The sequence below is a fragment of the Mirounga angustirostris genome, unplaced genomic scaffold, assembly GCF_029215605.1.
Source record: "Mirounga angustirostris isolate CCGP_5_RB_7025 unplaced genomic scaffold, mMirAng1.0.hap1 SCAF_14, whole genome shotgun sequence".
Taxonomy (NCBI): domain Eukaryota; kingdom Metazoa; phylum Chordata; class Mammalia; order Carnivora; family Phocidae; genus Mirounga; species Mirounga angustirostris.
The window spans coordinates 34,579,040-34,589,694 of NW_026991722.1; positions in this window are offsets into that span (position 1 = coordinate 34,579,040).

Below are 10,655 nucleotides of genomic sequence, written 5' to 3' on the forward strand. Positions count from 1 at the left end.
ACTGCTTCAATTTCCTTAGTGGTTATAGGTCTGTTCAGGTTTTCTATTTCTTCCTGGTTCAGTTTTGGTAGTTGATACATCTCTAGGAGTGCATCCATTTCTTCCAGGTTATCTAATTTGTTGGCATGAGTTGCTCATAATATGTTCTTATAATTTTTTGTATTTCTTTGGTGTTGGTTGTGATCTCTCCTCTTTCATTCATGATTTTGTTGATTTGGCTCATTTCTCTTTTCTTTTTGATAAGTCTGCCCAGGGGTTTATCAATCTTGTTAATTCTTTCAAAGAACCAGCTCCTAGTTTCGTTGATCTGTTCTACTGTTCTTTTAGTTTCTATTTCATTGATTTCTGCTCTGATCTTTATTATTTCTCTTCTCCTGCTGGGTTTAGGCTTTATTTGCTGTTCTTTCTCCAGCTCCTTTAGGTGTAGGGTTAGGTTGTGTACTTGAGACCTTTCTTGTTTCTTAAGAAAGGCTTGTATTGCTATATACTTTCCTCTTAGGACTGCCTTTGCTGCATCCCAAAGATATTGAATAGTTGTGTTTTCATTTTCATTGGTTTCCATGTATTTTTTTAATTCTTCTTTAATTTCCTGGTTGACCCATTCATTCTTCAGTAGGATGCTCTTTAGCCTCCATGTATTTGAGTTCTTTCCGACTTTTCTCTTGTGATTGAGTTCTAGTTTCAAAGCATTGTGGTCTGAAAATAGGCAGGGAATGATCCCAATCTTTTGGTACCGGTTGAGACCTGATTTATGACGTAGGATGTGATCTATTCTGGAGAATGTTCCATGGGGACTAGAGAAGAATGTGTATTCCGTTGCTTTGGGATGGAATGTTCTGAATATGTCTGTGAAATCCATTTGGTCCAGTGTGTCATTTAAAGTCTTTATTTCCTTGTTGATCTTTTGCTTAGACGATCTGTCCATTTCAGTGAGGGGGGTATTAAAGTCCCCCACTCTTATTGTATTGTTGTCGATGTGTTTCTTTGCTTTTGTTATTAATTGCCTTATATAATTGGCTGCTCCCATGTTAGGGGCATAGATATTTACAATTGTTAGATCTTCTTGTTGGATAGACCCTTTAAGTAGGATATAGTGTCCTTCCTCATCTCTTATTACAGTCTTTGGTTTAAAATCTAATTTGTCTGATATAAGGATTGCCACCCCAGCTTTCTTTTGGTGTCCATTAGCATGGTAAATGGTTTTCCACCCCCTCACTTTCAATCTGGGGGTGTCTTTGGTTCTAAAATGAGTCTCTTGCAGACAGCATATCGATGGGTCTTGTTTTTTAATCCAGTCTGATAACCTGTGTCTTTTGATTGGGGCATTGAGCCCATTTACATTCAGGGTAACTATTGAAAGATAGGAATTTAGTGCCATTGTATTGCCTGTAAGGTGACTGTTACTGTATATTGTCTGTGTTCCTTTCTGGTCTATGTTGCTTTTTGGGTCTCTCTTTGCTTAGAGGACCCCTTTCAGGATTTCTTGTAGGGCTGGTTTTGTGTTTGCAAATTCCTTTAGTTTTTGTTTGTCCTGGAAGCTTTTTATCGCTCCTTCTATTTTCAGTGACAGCCTTGCTGGATATAGTATTCTTGGCTACATATTTTTCTCATTTAGTGCTCTGAATATATCCTGCCAGTTCTTTCTGGCCTGCCAGGTCTCTGTGGATAGGTCTGTTGCCAATCTAATGTTTCTACCATTGTAGGTTACAGATCTCTTCTCCCGAGCTGCTTTCAGGATTTCCTCTTTGTTTCTGAGACTCGTAAGTTTTACTACTAGATGTCGGGGTGTTGACCTATTTTTATTGATTTTGAGAGGGGTTCTCTGTGCTTCCTGGATTTTGATGCCTGTTTCCTTCCCCAAATTAGGGAAGTTCTCTGCTATAATTTGCTCCATTATACCTTCTGCCCCCTCTCTCTTTCTTCTTCTTCTGGGATCCCAATTATTCTAATGTTGTTTCGTCTTATGGTATTGCTTATCTCTCGAATTCTGCCCTCATGATCCAGTAGTTGTTTATCTCTCTTTTTCTCAGCTTCTTTATTTTCTTTCTTTTTTTTTTAAGATTTTATTTATTTATTTGAGAGAGAGAATGAGATAGAGAGAGAGAGCATGAGAGGGGGGAGGGTCAGAGGGAGAAGCAGACTCCCTGCTGAGCAGGGAGCCTGATGCAGGACTTGATCCCAGGACTCCAGGATCATGACCTGAGCCGAAGGCAGTCGCCTAACCAACTGAGCCACCCAGGCGCCCTCAGCTTCTTTATTTTCCATTGTTTGGTCTTCTCTATCACTGATTCTGTCTTCTGCCTCATTTATCCTAGCAGTTAGTGCCCCCATATTTGATTGCACCTCATTAATAGCCTTTTTGATTTCTACTTGGTTAGATTTTAGTTCTTTTACTTCTCCAGAAAGGGTTTCTCTAATAACTTCCATATTTTTTTCAAGCCCAGCTAGTATCTTTAAAGTGATGATTCTGAACTCTAGATCTGACATTGTACTAATGTCCATATTGAGTAGGTCCCTGGCAGTCGGTACTACCTCTTGTTCTTTTTGTTGAAGTGATTTTTTCTGTCTTGTCATTTTGTGCAGAGGAGAATAGATTAATGAGAGAACAAAATGCTAGCAGAGTAACAACGTCCCCAGAAAATATACTCTAAACAAATCAGAAAAGACCTGAAGCAGTGGGAAAAGAAAGGGAAAGAGAGAAAAAAGAAAAAGAAAAAAAAAGAAAAAGAAAAAGATAAAGATAAAAACAAACAAAACAAAACAACAACAACAACAACAAAAACAGAATGTGATCAGATATGATCAGGCTGGTATATAGATCAGTGCCACACACTAGATTTTGGGTGTATTTTAGTCTGTTAGAAGAAAGTGCCTCCCAAAATTTTAAAGAAAGAAAAACTTATATATGTACAAAAATAAGGGCTGATATGATGAAGGGATGGAATATGACTGTAAAGATGAAAATTATAAAAAATTTTATAAAAGGAATTGATAAGAAGTTGTTTGAAAAAAGAAAGAAGAGGATTTAAAAAAAGAAAAAAGAAAAAAAAAGGGAGAGAATGTGATCAGGCAGGGGAGTAGAAAAAACCATATACTAGAGATTTAGGGTATATTTTGATCTATTAGAAGAAACTATCTCAAAATTTTAAAGAGAGAACAACTTATATAAATATGCCAAAAATACGGGTAACTATTATGAAGGGATAGAATATGACTCTAAAAATGAAAAATAAAAATGTTTTTTAAAAAAGGGATTGATAAGATGTTGGTTGAAAAAGGGAAAAAGAAAAATTCAAAAGAAAAAAGAAAAAAGAAAAAAAGACAGTTAAAAAAAAAACTTAAGTTTGAAAGACTAAAGAATCATGGTAAAAAAAGCCATGAATTCTATGTGCAGTATTCCCCTAGCGCTGGAGTTCTACCGTTCTCATTGATCGGTAAACTTGGTCTTGGCTGACTGTTCTCGCTGATCTTCTGGGGGAGGGGCCTGTTGCCGTGGTTCCCAAATGTCTTTGCCAGAGGCGGAATTGCCCCGCCCTTGCCCCCTCCCGGCTAAGTAATCTGCTCGGGTTTGCTCTCCGGGGCTTTTGTTCCCTGCGAGCTTTCCGTACAGCTTTGGAGGCGGAGAGTGAAAATGGAGGCCTCCCAATCTCCGCCCCAGAGGAGCCGAGAACTTGGGGCCCCACTCCTCAGTGAGCCCCCAGAGAAAAGCCGACAGTCACTCCCGTCTCCCCGGTCTCCGGCCACACTCCGTGCTCGCCCGGCCTGTGACCGTGCGTTTCTATCTCTGGCACCCGACCCCGGGTGGAGTCTCCAAACCCAGCAGATCCCTGCAGTGCACTCCCGCGCGGCTCCTCCTGGGGGAAGAAGGTGAGTCTCCCCAGATCTGCTGCTTGTTGGGTCCCTGCTGGAGGAGCAGTGGCCCGACTGTGCCACGGATCACGGTTTATGGCCACCCCGAGCTGAGAGCCCGCGCCTGGGCTCCGCCTCTGCAGCCGGCTTCCCTGCGCCGATACCTGGGAGCTCTGCCGCACTCAGGCACCCCCGGTCTTTCTGTGACCCCGAGGGTCCTGAGACCACACTGTCCCGGAGGGTTCCACCCCCCACTTAGCCACCAGAGTGAGGTCCCTCAGCGGAGCAGACTTTTAAAAGTTCCTATTTTGTGCTCCGCGTCTCTATCACTTGCCAGAATTGGCTGACGGAGGCCCGTCCCCTGCCGTCTATCCTCCCGAATATCGCCTCGGATTCACTTCTCCGCACGTCCTACCTTCCAGAAAGTGGTCACTTTTCTGATGAGAGAGTTGTTGCTCTTCTTTTCTTCGATCTCCTGTTGGGTTTGTAGGTGTTCAGAATGGTTTGATCCCTATCCAGCTGAATTCCTGAGAGGAGACGAAATCCAGGTCTCCTACTCCTCCGCCATCTTGCTCCGCCCCCCAAAACAAAAACATTCTTAGAACAGAAAGTAGTTAAAGGCTATGGTATGTAGTTTAATTATAATTACATAAAAAATCCAGGAACCTGGGTGTTCATTTAGAGTGAACGGCCACAAGTTTCCTGGAGAAGGCAGGGCTTGGCTGGCTCCAAAGTGCCAGCTGAGAGAGGCCACCACTGTAGGTGGAGAACGGACCTGCCGTGGTGCTACAGTGCAGAGGAACTCACGAGGCAGAGCAAAGAGTGCTGATGGCCAGCAGTGATCTAGTGGACCTACCTCATGTGTGGTTTTAGGGGAATCACAAGCCTCAGGAGACCTTGGGGAATAATCACAAAGAACATGTCCTAAATGGAGGAGTGATATGATGAAAACATCATCTTCGGATTATTACTCATTCTCTAAAAAGAGTGCTTTCTGAGTACCTACTGGGTTAAAAAGACCTTGCTAGGTACTGTGGGAAGTGTGAAGCTATGTGAAACATGGTCCTCAACTTTGAGAAAGTACATCCTAGTAAGGGGGTTAAAGCGTGAAGGCAAAGACCCAAGGTAGAAGGCAGGTATGTTGAGCATCCTTGTATCATTCACCAGGCTGCTGAATTTCGGAGAAAAGTGGGATCCCTTCCTGCTGAGGAGGTTGGGAAGGGCATTCTGTAACAATAGTGCTAGGTTTGAGCCATAGAGGGCAGGTAGACTTCTTATACCCCAAGTTGAGTGATGATAGCATTCCAGGTGGAAGAAGAGTGGTGACTATGTTCACATGTGCCTTTTTATAGATGTGGGAAATGGAGTTGAAGAACAAGTAGATTGGGTTTAAAAACAAAAGAGGCATGTCCTCAAATTATATTCCCAGAAACAGTAGACTCTCAAAATGTTAAATGAAAAAAAGGGTTCTTCTTATTGTTTGCATGTGTGTGTGCACATGCATACACACATCTGTAAGCATGTGTTCATGTTTGGATATGTGTGTGCACATGCGTGTATGTGTGTGTGTGTTGGGTAAATGTTAAACACGTTGGAAAACTGGAGGGTTTGAGTAATGCAGATAATGGCCACGGGGTAAGTTGAGGACACATTGTAGAAATCCTTGGAAAGATCATGAACAGAGAGCTGACATGAAAATAGCAGCACAAAAACCCACCTGGATGAGAGACTCAAGGAAGAAAGAGCTGCTGGTTAAAACACTTGTAGAGTGTTCTAGATAGGACACGACCAAAGACTTCATAAGTAAGTCTTATCAGAAAGGTGACGCAAAGTTGTTTATGTATGTTTTAATTCATTTTTAAAACCCCATCTTTGCTTTTCTTTCCCTTCTAACTTAAATATACTACATGGAACAGAGTTGCATTTTAATGGTCATTTCCTAGAATACAGATATTCTGAGAATTCAGATTTCTCTAAGACTGGAGGCAGTCAGAGACGCCCTCTAGAGATACTGGAAGCAAGGTGAGAGATCACTGGTTTCTGCTCCGGTGGTGCAGGGCCCCAACTGTGAGTGGCTCAGACGATGTGCAGTGCCAGGACCCAAACCTAAGAGAACACCTTGTTCTTTGGACTTCTCATTCTTAGCTCGTCCTCAAGATTATCTCATTTTCCTCTCCCAGAGCCATTAATGCTATCACCCTGAATGCCGGTTAAAGGGCATCCCTTGCATGACTTGGCATGGTTCCCAGATATGTATTTCATCCAAAATATAGAGACCAAATTACCAATAAAGAAATTATGAGTGACGGCCGCTGCTCTGTCTCTGTCATCCTCCTCCACAGTTGAATACTCTTTATTGTTAGAGACTCGTTTTTTCCTGCAATTCAGCTTAAATTTTCCCTCACTTGGCTTCCTCCCATCACTCCTAATTACAGACTAATAAAGCCTTTGGATTACTGTGAGCAATTTTCATCCCTCCCTTCTCCCACCTCAACCTTCCTCCAGAAGTTTCCTGAACCTATCACTGGGTTGTACTGAATGAGTGGTAACTGAAACCCACGAGTTTACTCCATGGAATTACGATCTGGGGTTTGAAGTTGTATGCTCAAGGCTTGTTCGCTATTCTTAGTTATCCTCCTTATTCCTAGCTTTCAGAAAGTACCCACTATAAAGGCTGTCTGAGCTGAAGACTGCCTGGAACAAAGTGGAAGGCACAGATATGGATCTGTGGAAGGTACTTGCGGGCCAAATTTCAATGAAAGGGAATAATCTTCTGAATTAGTGAACCCAATCATTCAGCTTCAACCCAGCCTGTCTGCCTACACTGGCTGAAGGGCCATTGCTTGACACCTACTGGAGGGCTTTGCTTTTTCTAGCCCCCAAAAGAATCTAGTTCACATTATATTCCCTAGCCAGTCCCTAGCCCACTCCACCTTACATACTTGATGAGTTAGCTTCCCCCTCAAGATCAGACTACCCCATGAAATCAAACATTGAGGGGGTACTTAGGAACAGCACAAGTTATTAATCGTGTGATTCTGGGCAAGTTACTGGATCTCTCTACATATTTCTTTTGTAGTTTCAGGGAAATAATTCATAAAAAAGATTTATCAAAGTGCAGTATGGTGAGGGATATGATAATTGTCAAATCAAGTGCTATTAATATTCATTGGAAAAAATATTCATTGAGACAAGAGTTCAAAAGAAGGAAAGCCAAGGCCTGGGATATTAAAAAAGGACTTCTTAAGATGAGAGGGGGCATAAGATAGACCTCCAAGGATGAGTAGAATTTAGTAACTGGAGACCCTGACATAGAGCATTGCAAGCAAGTGAGCACCATAAACAAAGATTAATCTTTCTTTTTTTTAATTTTATTTTATTATGTTATGTTAATCACCATCTTTCTTAAAGAATAAGGCCTTAATTAGCATTGCCCTTTCCCCCTCATTTTATGTGTACACCTGCTGTTCTTAAGATGTAAAATCCAACCCAAAACCTTATAATGTTTTGTGGTCACCCCAAGTAATTTGAGAATAAAGATCTATTACTTCCCCCATCTACACTCTAGGATTTCAGAAGATAACAATCCCAACCTCCTATCCCTGCCACTACCACCACCATTATCTGCTATTTTACCTTCCTTATCCCACTCACCTCTAAATCATAAATACCTGCTTAAATTATATTTTGTAGAATGGATAACTAGAGAGAAATGGAGTTGGTTTTATTAATGACCCCAGATTGGGGGCAATGACATGGGCCTCCCAGTGCCATGAAAATCAATCAATATGACCTGACTCTGGGGACATTCTGACTGGCTCACGGACACCTCTGGATGACAGGGAAGGCGAGGTGAAAGCCCTCCCATTGGCTACCTCTGGCCTGGAAATCAAACATGATTTATCTACATTAGTGGGCTTCATCTTTGTCTTATTATCCCAGCCGCAGCTTGCGACCCAGGCCGACTCTCCTGCCTTTTAATAAACAGATTTAATAGGACTGATAGTTTGGCAATTTGTAGAGTAAATTAGATTTAATTTGGCCTGAATGCCACTGATTTCTCATATTGTTCAAAACAATCTTATCCAGGGCTGCATGTCATCCCAACACATTCTCAAATGATACATTAAAAACAGCCAACTGACAGACTTAAATGAGTGGATGTGCTCTCATGAGGCTATGGCCTCTCCCTTGCTTCCTGTGACTTAATTCACTTAGAAATAAAGCCCAGTATGGGTATAATGACTATGACGATAACAAAACCAGTGACAGTTCCATTGTGTTGCCACTATTAGTGTCTGCAGAATAAGATAGTGTCCCTTTACATATAAAATATCAATATATTAGGGATTTTGCATAGAAATAATTCTAAAATGTAGTATCAGTGTTCAATCCCTCTTAAACAGAATGTACAGAACACAATTTTACTCTTCTTTGATGAGTGGGAGCTGAAATGAGCATCATTTGTTATACTATACTGGAGAGCAGTGCATAACCCAGGCCTTTGTAGCCAACCATCTGCCTCTAAACTAAATAGCCCCAATCATGCATCTTGACTTCTAGTCTTCCCTTTGTCTCTTCCCTCACAAACAGCTGGCTTTCTTCAGTATTGTGGGGACCCTGCCAGTCGTAGCCTTCCCTCACTTCTAGAGTACTCTAGATCACCAAAAAGTGTTGGGTCTGGTGGCATGGAACTTTCTGGTTCCTTTGGGGTTGGGGCCTGTGATTTCATCACCAGTGTAAGACCCACATGAGGTTTTCTCTCTGCCATCATGACTGGCAGCATTCCAGAAGGTGGCTGCTTTGTCAATCTGGGTTCTGAAGCAGAGACCCAAGCCAACCTATGATAACAGCAGAAAGACAGAAGTGTGTGTTAAGTCATCAGGAGTTTGGGTTTGTATGTTAGTGCAGCATAACCCAGCTGACCCTAGGAGATTTATTTCCCCACTTTCTAATTTGAACATTCTAGTATGGTATGGATGTGAATATAAGATAACCAACCTTTTTTTTAATTGCACAAAAAATTACCATAAATAACCTTTCAGTGGGCTCTCAACTATAGGCAAAAATGCATCAAATACATCAAATTTATGGGTTTTATTACTGGTGTTTAGAATTCCTGTTTTTTAAACTATATACCGTTTGGGGCAAAACTATATAGAAGGCAAGTGTCTTTTTCACTAAGACTCATGTTCTATGCCTTTCATGATGGAAGCAAGCCAATGTAATCAACCTGCCTCCAGGTAGCTGGCTGGTCACCCTGGGGAATGGTGCCATGTCAGCTTTGGTTTTTGCTGCTGGCAGATTGGGCACTCAGCAGTGGCTGTAACCAGTTCATCCTTGGTGAGTGGCAATACATGGTGCTGAGCCCACATATACCTTCCATCCCAGCCATCATGGCCACTTTGCTGATAAACATATTAGGAACTGACAGGAGTGGCTATGGGAGGAGGCTGACTGGTATCCACTGAATAGGCTATACTATCTACATGATTTTTTATAATCCTATTCTATTGGGATCACCCTTTGTTGAGCATTCACACAGGACACAAACATGTTTACCCTATGTGCTCATCTTGATTAATCTATCTACTTGCCTCTTCCCTAGGCTCTCTTGTCACCAATTTTCCACTCTTGTTCTTTCCAAGTCCTTGACCAGTCACCAAAACCATTCATGGTCTATGAGCTGGTATAGATATACAATTCTTGCCATCTTTACTGGGCACTGTCCAATGTCCTGCCACTGGGAAGATTTGTTTTTAGGGCCATCCAGCATGGGGCTCTGGTGCAGCAGCCATGCACTTCTTAATGGTGAATGCATGTCATGCAGAACTATCTGTAAAATACAAGTCCAATATTTTCTTCAGCTAACTGATCATAGGGAGCTCCCTATGAGGCCATAGTTTGAGAGAAAGAAAACAGTATAGCAACAGTAGGGGCCATGGGCATCTGGACCACCTCCTCATGCAGCATACCTGTGCCTTCAGGGCCTGCTTAAGCCCAATCTCATGTATATCACTTCCATCTGATAATGGAGAGCACCTATCCATGCTCAACTTCATGGGTTAGTGGATCATACAACACTAATTTGTGATGGGCAGCTCAGGTCACACAGTAACTCAGTGGCCCATGGTCAAGTGTTTCTCTACTAAGGCCCAGTAGCAGCCAAAGGTGTATCTTCAACAGAAGAATAATTGTATGAAGAGAAAAAGTAGTTTTACTCCAGAATCTGAGTGTATTCTGTGATTCAGCTGCAAGGGCTTGCCAGAGACTGCACCTATATCTGCCATTGACCCTCAAGCACCATTGGTTCTGCTGGATCATATGGCCCAAGTATCAGAACAGCTTGTATGATAGTCTGGACCTGTTGGAGAGCTGTCTCTTATCTGAGACCCACCTAAAATTAGCAGATTTTCATGTCACTTGGAAAATGGGTTGGAGAAGCACACCCAAATGAGGTAAATATTGCCTCAAAAATCCAAAGAGGCCTCCTAGGCAGTGGACCTCTTTCTCAGTGGTACAAGGGATCAGATGTAGCAACTTGCCCTTCCGCTGTGGAAGAGATATCTTAACATGCTCCAGACCACTGAACACAGAAATGTCACCACGGCAAGAGGCCCTTGAATTTTTGTAGGATTTATTTCCCATCCCCTAGCATGTAAGTGTCTTACCAGGGTCTATAAACTAGTTGCTACTTCTTGACTGCTAGATCCAATAAGCATAATATTATCCATGTGATGGACCAGTATGGTGTCTTGTGGAAAGGAAAGACAATCAAGGTCCCTGCTGGCTATATTATGATGTAG